Source organism: Rousettus aegyptiacus, unplaced genomic scaffold, assembly GCF_014176215.1.
Source record: "Rousettus aegyptiacus isolate mRouAeg1 unplaced genomic scaffold, mRouAeg1.p scaffold_m13_p_8, whole genome shotgun sequence".
Lineage (NCBI taxonomy): Eukaryota > Metazoa > Chordata > Mammalia > Chiroptera > Pteropodidae > Rousettus > Rousettus aegyptiacus.
In genome coordinates this window covers 41,040,885-41,058,528 of record NW_023416311.1, presented here as the reverse complement: position 1 = coordinate 41,058,528, position 17,644 = coordinate 41,040,885, and the positions used below count along the sequence as shown (strand labels likewise).

The window sequence follows — 17,644 nt, the reverse complement described above, 5'->3', positions numbered from 1 at the left end:
GTGGTCAGCAAACAGGGCCCTGAGTTCCCCTGTGCACGTGCTCCCTTCAGAGACCCAGCGCAGGGCATGCTCTCTGTGGAACACAACCTGTGTCACTCCATGAGAGACTAATCTTTCCAAGCCACCAAATAGATAAAAAGCTATTTTATTTTATAAACTTCATTTAGAAAATGCATTTGTTATGTGATCAGAACAAATGTCCAATATTTAATTTGCTTCAGTAAAATCTGGGCCAATCCTCTTTCGGTTCAATAAAAATATAATCCTACTGGAAGCCATGCTTCTCATCTGTACCACCTGAATATTCTCGCTCAAATCTCTGTGTTTGTGAAATTATGAATTCTTGCTAGAATTAATGTCCAGATCTATGTTAAATAATTTACATGACAAATATTTAAGCTTGGTCAAGACTATTACTCTTTCAGATATTTTGCTTGACATTAAGCCTGGAATTAAATTCATTTCCTTATTTGATAATTATCCATCTCCTTTCACTAGTATGTAAGTTCTGGAATTTCACCTGGTGTATGATGGGAACTTAATAAGTCGCTGATGAATGAATGAATGAATGAATGAATGAACCAGCAAGGTTCTTACCACACAACTAAAAAAAAAATAATAATAATGTCTAAGCTAGAAAATAAGATTTGTATTTAGGCTATGCTTTCATCTAAATGCATTAAGTATTACATGTAGTTTTTAAATTCAATGAATTATTTTTAACTCTCCCCTTTTTCATTTATATAGTTAATCTAGAAATTTTCACATGAACTGTGCACATTTTACATCGTATGCAAATTTAAATACATTTTCAATGATAATATGCATTTGCTATTGACAAATAAACTAGACATGTTTGGTCGTAGGAGAAATCCCTAAAGAACTGTGTGCCTGCTTTCACAGTGGCCTGTGTTCATCAGTGTAGGTGATTTAAGGGTCTATTTAGATCTCTCATTCTGTGCATGGTGTTTATCTGCTTTTAGTTGTAGTACAAAAGAACTTCTGTTAGAGCACTTTCCAAGAGTTAATGACATAATTTCTTCCCTATGACAAGTATATACTTACTTTTTGTGAAAATATTGGAGAACTACACTCAGGTCAACTTTTCATATTAAAAAAAAAAGGAAATAAACCGAACAAAAAGTTCATGGAGTGTATAGAAGTGATTTTTGTTCTCTTCTGAATGAGAAACTTGACCTTTGACCACGATCCCAGAGACACTGAAGGGAAAAATTATCTGTAGGAAGTCAGGTAAACTCAGCACTCAGGGGAATTCCATTTGTCTGCTGGCCTTAAAGGCAGCTTGATGAAGATTAACAAGGAGGGATGTAATTGCTAGTTAAAAATACACTTCCAAGTAGGAAAGCCCTGCCTAAATGGCAGGAAATAGGATATATGTATCAGAAGAATGCATTTTAAAAACACGTTATAAATCATTCTGTTTGACACAGTCTTTCTGTGGCTTTACTTTACCCTAACAATATGCTGCTCCTTGACCTAAATTAACTTTCTCTAAAGAGTTCTTATTTTCTACCAATTTTTTTTTTAGTTGTTGTGAAAAAACCTTGTCAGCTCATTCATTCATTCATTGAACTATTATTAACTACCGACATGCAGAGGGGAAATTCCAGGCTCTCATAGAATTGATGTACTAGTAGAAGAAGACAGATATCGTCAACTAAGCAAATAAATAAACAAGATAATTTCGGTTAGTATTGAGGGCTATGAAGAAAATAAAACAGGAAGATGTGATGAAAAAGTGAATGGGTGATCTTGAGAGAAAGTTGGTTGGGGAAGTGCAGGATTATGGAATTTGGATTTTATGCAAGTTGGCAGAAGTTTTGGTCAAAGGAAGGACATAATCTGATCTGTGTTTTCAAAGATTGCTCTTCATGCTGTGTGAAGCTCTATTTTAGCTTTGTAACTTGGACAGATACCAGTTAATTAAGGAGCGCTACCTGAGTCAGTGAAAGAAATATTTTTACTTTCGATTCTATTTTTTGCTAATCCAGATTAGTTTATGATCCCTCCTCTTATTCTTCCTCAGCTTCTGCTATGACCTCCAGAAATAGGACCTTTTAGGTAATAACCTTTCCTACCCCCAGAGAACATGACCATAATGATTGCGTATTAGTAGAAAATCAGCCCATTGCCTCATACTTACTTAACAAATGTTTGTTTGTCTAACCTAGAAAAGCCATGCTACAACTATGCCAAAAACCAGTATTTTTTTTGATAGGTCAGCTTTATTTAATTCATTAAAGTGACTCTGTAGTTTTCTCTGAAAATAGAAACCTGTTCTACCAGGTTACTTGCCCTAATGACCCAAACCTAAAACATGGCCAATAGTATGGATTTTCTAAGTGAGAGACTTCAGAATTGTGATTGAAAGGTAAACTATTTGAATTATGAACTATAGCAGGCCCTTGGTGGATGGGGCCAGTCTCTTCTCCAAGACTTCAGAGTACACTGTAACAATGACAATGGTCAACACTTACCAAGCACGCAGATTTTGATAAAGTATTCACTGAAACCAGGTGTTGGCAAACTTCTTCTGTAAAGGACCAGACAATAAATGTTTTCAGCTTGTGAGCCATCTGGTCTTGTGGCAAGTACTCAATTTTGCTATTGTAGTAAGCAAGCAGCCACAGTAGTATGTAAGGAATGAGTGTGGCTGTGTTCCAATGAAACTTTATTTTCCAAAACCGGCAGAGGGCTGGAGGTAGCCCACAGGACATATCTCAATGATCCCTGATCTAAATGACCCACATGTATTAACTTATTTGATCCTAAAAACACCCTAATTGTCATTATTCCCTTTAATTTACAGATAAGAAGCTGTGGCACACCAGACGAGATGATACAGCTCATACATTATAGAGCTGAGAGGTTCACACCCATGCAGTGTGGCTCCAGAAGTTGAGCACAGAGCCACTGTGAGTGTGCTGAACCAGGACAAGCCCCGTGCTTAGTCATCTATGGACTTCCTTGACCAATTTATATGAATTGTCTAGTTTCTTTATAAGATACCTACCTCACAGGATTGTTAGAGATCAACCGCCCAGGAATGGAATGAACCAGACAGTAAAATGCTTGCATTAGCACAGAGCTTTGGAGCAAGTTGTCCAATCATTGCACATTTTTGTGTCCTTTTAGTACAATATTTGAAGGATACCTGGGGTTTTTGGGTTACTGGGGACACCCGTGTCTGGGTATGTGGAATTGTTTTGGCAATTCATAGAAGAATTATAGTATTGACAGCCTAAGATTTTTTTTTCTTTATATACTCAATGTGATTATTGCAAGGACCAAATGGAAGGGAAAGAAATACAGAGTGAAGAATTTGTGTGGAGTCTATAGCCATGCCACCCTGTATAAGCTCGATCTCGTGTGATCTCAGAAGCTAAGCTGGGTCAGGCCTGGTTAGTACTTGGATGGGAGACTACCTAGAAAAACCAGGTGCTGTAGGCATAAAAAATAAAAAATAAGGAATTGCAAGCTGACAAGGTCCTTGCAATCTGTGAGGTCAACCAAGGGTTGCCTCACCTAAAAAAATTTTTTTAAAAAAATAAAAAATAAAAGAATTTGTGTGGAGAATAAAGAATTTCTGGGGTAACAGAAATTTTGTAGCATATTGTATGTATATAGTGAGAAACATGTATAAGTATGTCTGCTCATGCAGGGGAACACTTAATTTTTTAAGAGATTAATAAAAATATTTGAAGTTAAAGTTTAATTATTCATTTGGAGAACAAAGTTTTTAGGATAAAATCTATTCTATCTGTGTTAATAAGCTAAGTCAAAGAGAAAGTTTGTTGGGTTATCATTCTGAACCCCAAAGCTTAGTCTCTTACATCACGTAATGCCTTAGGGCTCCCTTTCTATAGATGTCTATTGAAAAAACTTATCTCAGCAATGGATATTTATTTTGTGTAGAACTTCTATTTACTATTTTTATGTTTTCATTCTAAATTTTTATGTCAAAATAATACAATTTATTATTTTTGTTTTGGGTCTAAATTTTTGTTTTGAAATACTTATAGGTTTACAAAAAGTTGCTATATCCATACATACATATACATACATACAGGGAGGTCTCAAATACCTTTCATGCAGTCTATTCCAATTGTATCATGTGTATATCTACAGTTCCCATGAAAAACTAGGAAATTAACATTAGTAGAATACATAGAGCTTACTCTGATTTCACCAGTTTCACAAGCCCTTATTCGTGTGTGTGTACATAGTTCTATGGAATTTTATCACATGTGCAGATGAGCATAACCACCACCACAATCAAGATAACAGAACTGTTTCATCAACACAAGGTTCCTGTGCTGCCCCATAACACCTGGCAAGCACTAATCTAATTTTCTTATTTCAAGAATGTTAGATAAATAGAATCATATAGTATGTAATCTTTTAAAATTGGCTTTTTTAACTCAGCATAATACCTGTCCTTGCAAACCATGGTACAGACATATACTGCAATAAAAAAGATGTACCAATAGTTCATCTTTTTTATTGCAGTATATGTCTGTACCATGGTTTGTTTAACCATTCACTCACTGAAGGACATTTGGTTACTTCTAGTTTGGGGATATTATGAATAAAGCTGTTATGAATATTCACATACAAGTTTTTATGGAAACATAAGTTTTCATTTCTCTGGGATAAATGACCAAAACTGCAATTGCTGGGTCATATGGTAAGTGCATGTTTACTTTTAAAGAAACTACTGAACTGTATTCTGGAGTGACTACCATTTTATTCCTATTTATTTTAAAGCATATGTTAAATATTAAAACTCCTTTGTTATATAATATTAACTGCAAGATTTATTATGCATATTTTTAAATTTAATTAAATCGTTAATTTTGCTACCTCATCAGTTACGAAATTATTCTTTTATCAGATCTATTTTTAACTTAAATCCACCAGACTGTTGCAAATTATGGAACAGGATGTTATCTTCTTCATGACCTCATTAGTGAATACATTTTATGTAGTTGATCTTTATTGATGTTTACCTGTCTAATCTTATAAAAATAAGACAGTCTCCAAAGCACTCAAGAATGTGTTTTTCTCCTCTTTTTATAAGTGGAGAATATAAAGCAAAGTGAAACCAAAAAACCTTCCAATATCCTATAGTTTAAGAGTGGGAAATATAAGCTCTTCTTAGGTTAACTCAAAAGTAAATTTAGAAAAAAAAAACACAAAAGAACTTGATTTCTCTCCCTCTTTTTCTTTATATTTTTATGAACATAGACCAAAAGATCAGAAACTTCTTTGTTTAAAAAAATCAAAAAGTGCTTAGAAGTAAATGTAGCATTCTATATATATATAAAGAGTAAACAGAAATGAAGGCAACAGGGGCGACACAATTCATGAATTACAGAAGAACAAAAGAGTCCATGATCTCAGCTACAATATTTTCAACTCGATTGTCAAGTTTTTGTTGAGAACTGATTACATGCCAGACACTATACTAGGTATTGTGGGGAGACGGGAGTTGAACAGTATAGGATAAAAACTATAATGCCACCCAAACACTTCCTGTCCAGTTAGGAGATGTGTAGATTCCACACAAAGGAGCTGGAGAACAATACAGAACAGCATACAGTTAATAATAATAGATGACACTTCCATTGATCATGAGCCAAACACTGGGCAGAGAGCCTTGCGTATATTACTCACTCAAGCCTAACAACAACCCTGTGAGGTCTGTCATTATTGCCATTTTACGGATGAGGAAACTGAGGCTTGGAGAGTTAGTTAAAATAAAACATATCATTTGCAACAGTCCGGTTTTCCATGCTCACTGAAAATGTCTCTCTCATGTACGTATCTTTTCTGCCTGAAGAATGAAGTGGTTAAGTCCCCTCTTTCTAAATGTGCAGCCAGAGCTGGGAGGCAGCTGTAGGGTACTGCCTTTTTTGGCCAGAAGTGACACTGAGACTTAGTCATAATAGCGCTGCATTTTGAACTCACCTGAGCTCCAGGAACCAGGAATTAGAGCTCAGAGCTTTTCTATTCCAGAGAGCTTTATTTCCTTCACTACTGTTTTCTATCTTTATTTTGGCCACAGAACCCCGTTTTCAAAAATTTTACACTGAAAAAAAGGAAAAACAAAGAATTGCTTTGGTTGAAGGAGAGGGTGTGAGAGCAGCCGGTCTCACTTGTTTCCACCACCTCCCTCCCCTAGAGGCCCCGGCGGGCTCATAGTGAAGCAGTTACTGCACAAAAGTCTGCTGCCTCTTGCTTCTCTGAACCAAGGACACCCAAAATGTTATCTCGTTGGCCGCATGATATGAGAATCCTGGTGAGAAGACGAGGAGGCTACTCCTCGCCTACCTGGGTACTTGGAGGGTCTTGGTGCCCACAGTCCTGCTTCACCTGCTCCTCACCTGCTTGCTGACAGCAGGATTCCAAATTATAGCACCTATGTTCAAAAAGAAGTAAAAGTCTAAGCTATTGTCAGTCATTTGAACCTAAGTCTAACAAAGTCTGAAAGTTTTTAATAGCTAGGAGACAAAATAAAACAATGAAGAAGAAGGGAAAGGTTGTCCAAACTGGGAAGCCTGGGGCTCACAAAAAAAATATTTCTATTTCATAATGTTGCTGAGATCCAGCCTTGAGTGTAAAGTTTGTGGCCAGAAACTTTCCTGCCCATTCCAGCAGGTGAAATTCTGTCAGAGCAGAGGCAGCTCAAGGCACAAACCAGCTGCACAAAGCATCTGGCTTGGACTCTCGTACAGAGCTTTAAATAGCAAACAGAATGCGTATGTCCAGATTTGAGAATTTGATATGGAACACGAGGTCATTTAGCTGTTCTTTGAAGCAAGCAAATCTTTTCAAGTAGATTTCATTGCTTCCAAAATTATTCTGTGTTCTTTGGAGGCGTTCTTTCTTATTTTAGCACTATGTGGCTTACTTTTGGTTCCTTAGATTAAAAGAATATGATATATTCAACATTAAAAAAAAAAAGGAGCCCAAAGATATTCATTTTCAAGAGAGAACATTCCCTCATGTGTTTCTGATGTGAGTCCTTGATATTTTGCCAGGATTTGATGTTGAGCCGTTAATCCATTAGGATGATATAAAAATCTGTGTCCTTTGCCCCATGACCCACAGCTAGAGGCATCCAACAGAAAAACTAACATTACAGATGATGGTTCACAGAGCTCACTGGTAGATTTCAGGGTCAGAGATTTCCAAAAGAGGAAAATTTCCTAGAGAGTTTCTATGTAAAGGTTCTTAGCAAGTCTCTCTCTTTTGACTATTCCAAACCGCTCATCTTCCCTTTGTGCAAAGCTAAAGGATTAGAACAAGATGGCAGACCAAGCACACATGCCTACCTCTCCAAATATTTTCAATTAACAGGATATACCTTTTTTAAAGTAAATAATAAAGTCATGCTAGAAAACAAGAACGACTGCCGTTAACGGACTAGACATTTTGAAAATTTCCTGAAAGATGGAAAGAAGACAGGATTGGGTTGATAGGGGAAACTGTTGCAGAGGGCTGCTGCAGAGGTGGGAGCTGTTGTGGCAATGCTCCGAGCCTCAGACGTGGGGCTCCAGATGTGGGGAAAAGTGACTCGCGCACTGAGAATATATTTGTATAGGCTTTACTAACGACAAAGCAGAAGTATAGATCATTTTAAATGTGAATAATTTTCAATCAAAAAATTCCATTTATAGATATTTTCTCTAGAAAAATAGATGTATATGTGCCCCAAAAATACAGATGAGATATTCATTATGGGAATGATTGAATTATGATATAATCATGTGATATATTCATAACAGCAGGAAAAAAGCTGTACTGACATGTAAATATCATGTACTAGCATATAAAGGTCTCCATGATATTGTGGTAAGTTTTTTAAAAGTGTTTTAAAAGAAGTAGAATAATCCATAAAACCTGATTCCATTTATGTTAAAATTTTTTCACTGAGCTATTTTTCTACATGTAACCCTGTAAATGTGTTGGCCATGATTGCCTTCTTCTTCTACACACTTCTATATATTTTGAACTTTTAGAACAAATTAGAATATAGTCATGTATGTGTAATTTTTTTAAAAAATTAGCACAGAGAGGAAGACAGATATTTCAAATACCCAAGATACTACATTTAATGAGCTTTGTGTTAAGAGAGTCAAGTAAACATATAACTTCGTACTGAGGTTATTCTGAGTCTCACGGTTTAAAAAAGTTTGGTGATAGAAGTGCTGCCAGGCAGGGGCGGGAGTCGGGCTCCCCACTAGGCCTCAAGGCCTGGCTGGGAGGCAGGGAAGTTCTCTATTATTGCTCCACTGACACTGACTGGGGAGGGAGGATGCCATTACCACTGGGTGGTGATGACCGACTCTCCAACACTACCCCAGTGGGAAGGAGGAGGAATGCCTTGTTACTTTCTACAGAGGTTGGAGTTTCAGGCATCCACATGGTCGCACTTGACACCATGGAAGGAGGGGCTTGTTACTTCCTGGCTGGGACAAAAGTCTCAGCTTCCTACTTAGCCTTTCTTGACATTACTCCTTGAAGCCTGATGAGGAGGGATGTCTAGGCTCCCCACTCAACCTTTGCTGGAGTGGGGCCACAGTTTTCTTTGACTGGAGTAGAGCAGTTATCATTTTCTGCCTTTCTAGGCTGCCTTTTTCCTGATCCTTGGGCTGGGGAAAGCAGGCTTTTGGAGGCCCTTTTTGTGTCTGTACCCATTAGCTTTTCTGGGTGGCTGACTTCTATGTCAAGGATGTAAGTTGCAGAAGGAAAATCCAGGGAACTCAACGCCAGGTTGTTCCATGGGATCCTGCTGTCCATAGATGGTCTGCCTTCTCTTTCTACCTTTCAATCTTTTTGTTTTATACATAATGTCTAGGCTTTTTTAATTGTACTTTGTGAGAGAAATAGGGAAAAGTGTATCTACTCCACTTTCCTAGAAGTGGAATTCCACTTTTCCTTTTAAAATGTTCTTTATTTTGAATATATATATATATAAATATATTTATATATATTTATAAATAAAAATTACTCTGAAACAATAAAAAATGTATAAAGAAAACCTTAAAAATATAAACTCTACCTCTGCTGCCCCTTCTTATTATCCCCCTTTCTGAGATAACCAATGTTCATGACCTGGAGTATTTTCTTGTCGCCTAACATTTTTTCCATGTTAATATGAACATACAGAAATATAAGCATGTACTTTTTGTTTGGTTTTGTTTGTAAAAATGATTTTCTATTTGTCAAGAATAAGCAAGCTTTGCATCATGTTTAAGTTTAGAAATTATTGAAAGCACTATTATTAAAACACTGAGCAGGGGAGACCAGCGAAGGGAACTGCTGTCGCAGATAACAGAGGACACCCCGCACTGCAGTGCGTAGGGAACGAAAAGACAGAGATGGGAAAGGAGAAATGAAAATAAAACAACTAGTAATTTTTTTTTCTGAGAGTCTGTATATATTAGAAGTGACTAAAATAGTTATAACTTATAGCCTATTATACTCTTCTGCTCTTGGAATCTGATCCTGGGATATACTAAAGAAGGGGAGGAGGCGCCCAGTTAGTGGACTGCAGAAAAGATGACTGTGAGTGTTGCTGTGCGAGTGCCCAAGAGCCGCTCTCGCCCAGGTCCTAATGGAAGGGTATCTTCCTTCTCTTCGATGAGCATCTGCCATTGATGTACCCAGGGCCGTGAGGGTCCCATTTACTCACAGTGGGAAGTCCCTCCATCTGCACCAACTCCTCACAGCTCAGGACAACTGCCCAACCAGAGGGGTGCTGTAGGTGGAACTCTGGCACCTTTGCTTTGGGGAATGAAGCTGAGCAGGCTCAAGATCACAAAGCCAGGGCAGGTGACCTCCCTTTCTACTAGCACACGTAATGGGGGTCTTGAAGGCTAAAAGCGAAATGAAACTTTTTTCTTTTCTTAGAGGCAGGTCTTCTCAAAGCAATGACAACTGATCTTTTAGAGCCCTGTGGTTTCAGGAAAGAAGGAGGCCTATCTTCCGGAGCCCAAGTCTGAGGGACTCTTATCACATTATTGTTGGCTTCCTCTGAGGGTTCTCAGGTGTTGGCAAGGCAAGTCCTCTTGACTGACAGGAGCAGTGCATCTCTTCCCTACTTTTATTCAAGTCACATGGTTCACTTAAGGTCTGGCCAGGAGAATGGGGGTTGAGTGTACACTATCGGTTATCTTCTTGTTTGGATAGTAGCAAAAGGCACAGACTCTATAGCCATATGGCCTGGGTTCCAATTCTGTCTCTGAGCCTTGTTAACTGTGACCTTGGGCACGTCACTTACCCTTTATCCTCCTCGATTTACTTCTTGGTAAAATAGATATAATAAACATAGGCCTGATGCAAGGATTAAGTAAGTTGAAACAAGGTCAGGCAGATGATAAGTACTCCTAAAGTATCAGCTGGTTATTATTGTCTGGTTTTCCCAAACTTAAGGCTTTTTATGCGCACACAGAGAAATTGTGGTGCATCTTGAAGAAGATCATAGTTTTCTCAGTTTTACCACTCCCTTTTGATAATTTTTAGAGGGACTAGGAAGTTAGAAAAGTAAGTGACCATGGTGAGTAAATGATGAGTCTGACAGCGGGAGAGAAGAGATGGACAGGCGGCTGGACAGCTATAGCTAAAAAGAGGTATACATGGAAAGTCACGGTTGTTTTACAGATTAAAAGTGATTGGCAAACAGTGTTCCATTTCATTTGGAAATATTGTAGGAAGGTTTTAAATCAGTGTCTCACACAAACAGTCCTCTATGATAGAATTTGGGAAGGCTGTGAAGGAAAGTTTTCTCTCCTAAGAAGGCATGGGGGTGTGACATTATCTAACTTAGAGACTGTGTAGAAAGGTTCTTCTCCCCTGTCTGGGCAGTAGATCAGCTTCCTTCTTCCCAGTGAAGGAGGTCAGTCATCCCATATCACTGTGGCCATATTTACGTTCAAATCTCAGGATGGCCTGGAGATTCCAGACCTCCAGGTCACGCTCTCCTCTCAAAAGTTGACTCGATAAAAGTAACACTTTTCAGTTTTGTGTCTCTGAATGTTGCCATCTTCCCAGATTTGATGACTTTTCCCCCCTCCTCTAAATATAGTCAGGTTAATTGGGTGTACTGTTTGAAGCCAGGCTCAAAATAGGAGCAATTAAATTCATTAGACCGTTGAGGGATAAATTAGTTTAAAAAATACGCTTTTTTTTTTTTTTCCTTCAGGAAATGGTACAACAGCTGAAAACCTGATTCACAGCTACATTCCAACATTCTCAATATTATGAGATGATCTGGGCATTCAATTTTACACAACTATTTATACCTCACCATCCTAAAGCAAAGGAACTTCTGTTGCTGAACCTGTTCCAGGGATGTGTATGGATTTGAATAATGAATAGGGAACTTCCTTTAGGAACACAGAGTCTCCGTCACAGAAATACTTTGTTTCTTAGAAAGAGCCAGCTGAGAATAGGCCACAGTACCCCATTTGTCCCAAGGTCTGTGTTGTAGGAAAGGACTAAGGGCCCTCCCGTATTAGGCACTTCCATGTGCAGTATTATGCCATGGAAGAGGGTGGAACATTCACTATCAGTTTTATCTGTGTATGATTTTTCTCTTTTCAAGCACAGGAGATGTTAACATTATAGTTTAACATAATTAGAACCTGAGGGTCTATTTTCATTACTGGAAGCATATAAGCACCACTTCTGAATTTATCTGTATAACCTGAATCCTCACTGACCACATTAAAGGATTGTGTTCTATTTATTTGATAAAAATCCTTTCCATTATTCCTTGATAAACTTTTTCTTGTGTTTCTGTGCCCTTAAAGTTAGAAAATGCCTCTATTTCCCTCCTCTCAAACCAAGACAGTCTTCTAATCATTGGAAAATTCACCTTTTATGTGCAGTGTAACTCCAGGCCCTGATAGCCAAAGGAGGAATCCCAAGTGGAAACAGAAGAGTTGCCCTACCCTGCCCTAGTTGAGCCTCTCTGCCATGGTTCTACGCTGCATTTTTAAAAGCAAATTTTTATTGTGTAATATGATTTAAAAAATAGAAATAAGTAAATTAGATTGATAATTGAGCCCAAAACGGTTTGGCATGTTTGAGGCAGCATTACTCAAAGTGTGGTGAACAGATCACCTACATCAAGAATTCCCCAGAGTGTTTGTTAAAAAAAAATGCAGAATACTGGGCATCACCTCAGATTTATTCATTCAAATTTTTGCATATGCATCCTGGGAATCCTGCATTTTTAACAAGCTCCCCAAGAGGTTCTGATGCTCACTAAAATTTAAGAAGTTAAGATCTGCTGAAATAGTCACTTCTTTCTAGCCCCCCACAAGTGGGCAATCACTTGAAGGGAACATCTGTTACACCTTAATACAGCAGAGATGTAAAGAAAAGAACACACAATTATAGAGTGTGTGAAACTGTGCTAGTTAAAAATTAATAAGCATGCTTTATTTAACTATTACAACTCTCTGTTGCGATGTTCATCAGTGTAAAGTAAACTCATAAGAAGTGGAACTGGGATGCATATCCAACATTCTATAATTTGATAGCTGCACCTACGCCCCTCCTGAAGCTGGGATCTGGTCCTGCGGCTTAGAGTCCAGGAAGTGAGAAGACGCATTACCCAGGGAGATCTTATGGTGGCACAGAGGTGGCACTGAATCTCCAGGATGCCTCAATACTTTGATGATTAGGTCTAAGCTTGGCACATATCGACAGATAGATAGTTTTTGGAATGGCCTTCTGTCCACATGCGTCTAGAGAGAAATAAGGATGGAGAATAGGACATCCATATTGCTCACATATCATTAAGACTACTTATTAAAGGTTTTCAAAATAAGTATACCATCTAGCACTTACTGACAATGAGTACTGAATGAACTCTATGTTAAACATTTTTTAGAATTTACTCTTTATGATGGCTGTGTGAAATAGGTGCTATCATTATCTCTAATTTCTAGTTAAAGAACAAAAATGCTGTAAAACTTGTACATGCTCACACAACTAGTAGGTAGGCAAGGCTGGAATGTCTGTTTGACTCCAAAGTCTACTGGAGCCCTGAGCATTGAAACTGATGAAGCAAAGTTGAGCTTATGCTGTGATACTCTAGCAGAGATCCAATGCTATTGTACATTTAGAAAAAAACTTTCTTTGTTTATTGTTAAATATTAAATAATAGGATTGAATAGCTATACACCCCTCCTGCTATACATTCTTTGTCTTTCTCTCTTTTCCAAGATAATCCCAGTTCTCATTTCTCCATACTCTTTCAAGTCCTTAAATGCCCATTTAATTTAAGGTGAGGAGACATTGTCTTGTTGAAGATGAGAGTTGTGCTGGGTTTTACATGTATGTGATAGAATTTATAGCAACATGTCATTTTTAAGACATTCTAGTTAGAGCTGCCCCAGTTATCAGTGAACACTCTACCGTGACGGACATGAATAATGATTATACATAATGTTTCACTTCATCTATTAAGACTTCTCATATGCAGCCCCAGGAATGTTTGGTTCCTCACTATCATGCACATCTCAAATTCTACACTAATGGAGTATTAGACAACTATTCCAAGTAAGAAAAATTAAACCTGCCTGCTAAAGAAAAATATTTAAACTTTTTTTAAAACGTATTTACCACCAAACAACAACCGTTGGGATATAATTCTCCATGGGTTCTCTTGAATTCCTGCATGTCTTCTGTATAGAGGCACAGGCTCCTTTTGTTCTGAAATATCTTTTCAAGGACGTTTATACAGAGAACAGCTTTGGAAGACAGATCATGTCTCCTTCCAGAGCAAATGGCAAGCATATTTACCATCCTTTATAAAACACTGGGCTTCCTTAAGCTCAGGTTCCTCTCTGATAGTGCATAGAGGAATGTCACCTGGCCTTCTTAGAATCATCCTGTGGGAATTGGGGCTCAAGGAACTGGCACAAGAAAATGCTACTACTTTGGCTACAGCTAATGCTATAAGTGATACATTTCTTTATCTCTGCCTCAAGAGTGCTGTGTCTTTTGCCAAGATCCACTAAACTATGGCAGGCTAACTTGTTAAGCTTGCAAGTGGTATAAAATCTAAGATCCTTTGTAGTCCTTGACAAATAGTAATATTATTATTGTTTTTATTATTGGTAACCACCATTTACTGAGCACCTAATGTGAATCAATGAACCAAACTCTGTTCTAAGTAATATACCATATGATCTCACTTAATTCTTACCACATTGTTGTGAAGTAGATAACATCAACGCCATTCAATAGATGATGATACTGAGATTAAAAGAACAATCATTGATGGTTGCCTCTCTAGTATCCATTTCTCTTTTCTCAATTTTATTCTGACTTTCGTTTTGATAGCCACCTCCTTCTTACCTAGCAAGGAAGTCATCCCTTCCTCTAAGTGTAGGAGTAAGTCTCTCCCCTTTGCAGATGACCAATTTTTGAAACTTTTTTTAAGTTAATAAGGACATGGCACTCTCCTCGCCACAGAAACTGGTCAGGAAATGAACACATTATCCAGTTTGGGCAAGAGGAGTTAGGGGAAGTAAACTGGGGACTTCTGGGAAAGATCTCTTGCTATTACATAAAACCATAGGAAGAGATAGGTTCTCTTCTTCTAAATGTTGAGATGCGTCAGCAGGGTGAGAGAGATAATATTCAGTTAATACGTACTTATCAGAATGAATGCTGAACATAACACTGAATCAGGGTCTGCAGTTCTCTGTTGTGCCATGTATCTATCATCCCATTAGGTGCTGGATTATGGGAAAGTCCTGGAGCAAATTCTACAGCAGCTGGATGCCGTGGGCACTTAGCAGGTTCAGAGCAATGGCTACTTATCAACTGGTACCAAAGTATTTTAATACATCAATAACACTAGGCTGTGCAGGTATGATACCTAGAACTGCTATATTGATCTCACTTCTATTCAGAGGAAGAAATGCACACACAGGGGAGGGAAGAGCCAAAAAAATCACAGAAAGATGGCAAAAGAGCCATCGGATTGAGATGACCCTGACAGCTCCCCTCTTGTTAGACAGTTTCAATTAATAGTCTATAAATTTACTTTTTCATTAAAGGTAGTTTGGGTCTGGATTTCAGTTAACTGCAATCAGAAGCATCCACTGAAGCATTAAGTAACTAGTTCAAGGACTCAGAGCAAGTAAAGAGCCATACTAGAATTACAGGTCAGGCCTGCCTGGCCTAAATCTCTGCTTTTTCTGATGCACCATGGTGCTTCCAAGTATGAAATAAATATGAAAAATAGTTGTTTGCAAACAGTAAAGGCTGTATTTAAATTTCAGTTACAGAGACTGAGAACACCAAGAAAAATGTAAATAGGCCAGTGTTACTTTTCTGTATGTCATTGCAAGTATACTCCACTCCCACTAAAAACATAAAGCGTAATAATAATAATATTAACAAGAAAGAAAATTTAATAAAATAGATCCGATGTTCAAGTTATTTATGAGATGACTGAGTGTCATATCTGACAGCTGATGACCAGAAACCTGTTTCAGGAAAGGCCTCTCGCATTAGCACCATGTTGAGAGTGTACATAAACAAGTTCTGGATTCATCTCAGGAATATTTTGAACATTGTCATCAGCATGTTCACATTATCATAACACTTCCTAGATGCGGTACAGGGACAATTTACATCTTTTTCATTTCGTAGTCATCCCAAAGTCTAAGAATTAACTACTGCTTCAGAAAAAATTACTTGTACTCTTCATATTTCTTTGCTCAATCAAGAATCAGTATAAATGAAGACTACACATTTAATTAGTGGTGTCTTTGATAGTGTTTTCTGGTAATCTAAAATACATACTTCTTTAAATAGAATAATGTACATATTCAGAGCTTACCTACTTTTAAACTGTTAAGAGCTGGAGAGCCCTTAGAGTCCAAATCCTCTTTTTCATGTGAGAACCCTGCAGCACAGGGAGGCTAAGTGTGAAGGCAAACCACTTAAAAAGTATCATTAATCTTAGCAAGTCATAATCCTTTAGATGTATATTTGATGTTTAGAAATATGCAAAAGTCATTCAGTGTCAAATATTGTAAATAAGGAACAAAGGGTGGGACATAGATCAAGTTGAATAACACTTGAAATTATAAAATGAGTAATGAGTCTGTGATGTTGGTGTGATTAATCCAACGATAACTTAAGAAAATGTTTTTAAACTATACTATAAAAGACAACAGTAATAAGAATAAGTGCAAAACCTCATAAGGTTACACGTATTTTTAAAGGAGATTGTTGATTTTCAAAATATTTGAAGATTTTCTTACTATCTTTTCAGCATTTATTTCTAGCTTAATTCCACTGTGGTCAGAGAACATACTCTAAATTGTTTTAATACTTAAAATTTGGTGAAGTGTCCTTTATGGCCTAACATATAGTCAATTTTTGTAAACATTCCATGTGCCCTTGAAAAGAATGTGTATTCTGTTGTCTTTACGTGGAGCATTCTATGTATATCAATTAGATCAATTGTGTTAGTTGTGTTATTTTTGATCACCTGTATCTTTACTGACACTACTTTCTGCTTTTCTAGCAACTCTATCAATCAACAGAGGTCTGTTAAAATTCCCCGTATGATTATAGATTATTCCACTTCTCTTTTCAGTTCTGTCAATTTTTGCTTTGTATAATTTGAAGTTGTATTTTTAGCTAGATCCAATTTAGAGTCGTTCTATCTCCCTGGTGGAATGACCCTTTATCATTTTGATGTGGTCCTCTACATTAGTCTGAGTCGAGTCAGTGGATTAAACAGAAGTTTAGTAAAGTTAATAGACTTAGCAAAGAATTATTATACTATGATAAAAGTGACTGTAAAGTATAAGGAAACTTGATATGGTATCCTATAGTTCAGAGAGTACTCAAGAAAGAACAAACATGGAAGGAATTCAGACTTCATAGGAGAATGTGTAGTTTAGTCCATTGGATATTAGAGATGTTCACTGATTTGCCCTTTGCGGTGCAGGTTTGGGCGGGGGATCAGCAACTGGTGGCACGGGTGCACAAAGGAAGCAGGGCCTTGATGGGAGCCCTCCAGGACATAGGCAAGTGGTTTGGGGGTCTGTAGAGGCAGTCAGGGTGCCAGCGTGGGCTGAAGACTTTGGAGGTACTGGTTTTCATGTTGAGAGGGTAACAGGAAGGTTATCACTTACATTTCTCTGTGTCTGTTTGAAATAATTTTCTCTTTGCCTGAAAAATTTCATTTTAGTATCTCTTTTAGTGTCATTTGGTGACAGATTCTCTCAGATTTTATTTGTCTAAAAAGTACTTCATCTTTTAAGAATATGTTTGCTGAGTATAGATTGATAGTTGACAAGTATTTCTTTCAACATTTTAAAGATGCCATTATAATGCCTTCTGGTTTCCATCCTATCTCTTGAGAACTAAATTGTTAGTCTTGTTGTTGTTCTTCCAAAGGTAGTGTCTTATTTTTCTAGCTTCCTTCTATTTTCTCCTTCTTTTCCTTCTTCTCCTTCCACAAGTTTTTCTCTTCATTTTTATCAGGGTCACTATCGGGTGCCTAATTGTGGTTTTCTTGGGGCTCGGAGAGCTTATTAAATTTGAGGCTGGATATCTTTCATCATTTTTGAAA

At 37.5% G+C, this 17,644-nt stretch overlaps 1 protein-coding gene and 1 pseudogene across 2 annotated transcripts in view; one reads left to right on the top strand and one right to left on the bottom strand.

Moving 5' to 3' along the window:
* CCDC112 (coiled-coil domain containing 112) overlaps window positions 1-17,644 on the bottom strand; it is a 196,383-nt gene that overhangs the window by 36,220 nt on the left and 142,519 nt on the right. The window contains exon 4 of one of the 2 annotated variants that reach the window (XM_016147422.2): window positions 2,499-2,554. The exons of the other annotated variant lie outside the window; for it this stretch is intronic. The gene's annotated coding sequence lies outside the window, so the exon portion shown is untranslated. The remainder of the gene's footprint in view (window positions 1-2,498; window positions 2,555-17,644) is intronic. 2 annotated transcript variants of the gene reach the window in all.
* LOC118607604 lies at window positions 3,353-3,471 on the top strand (annotated as a pseudogene).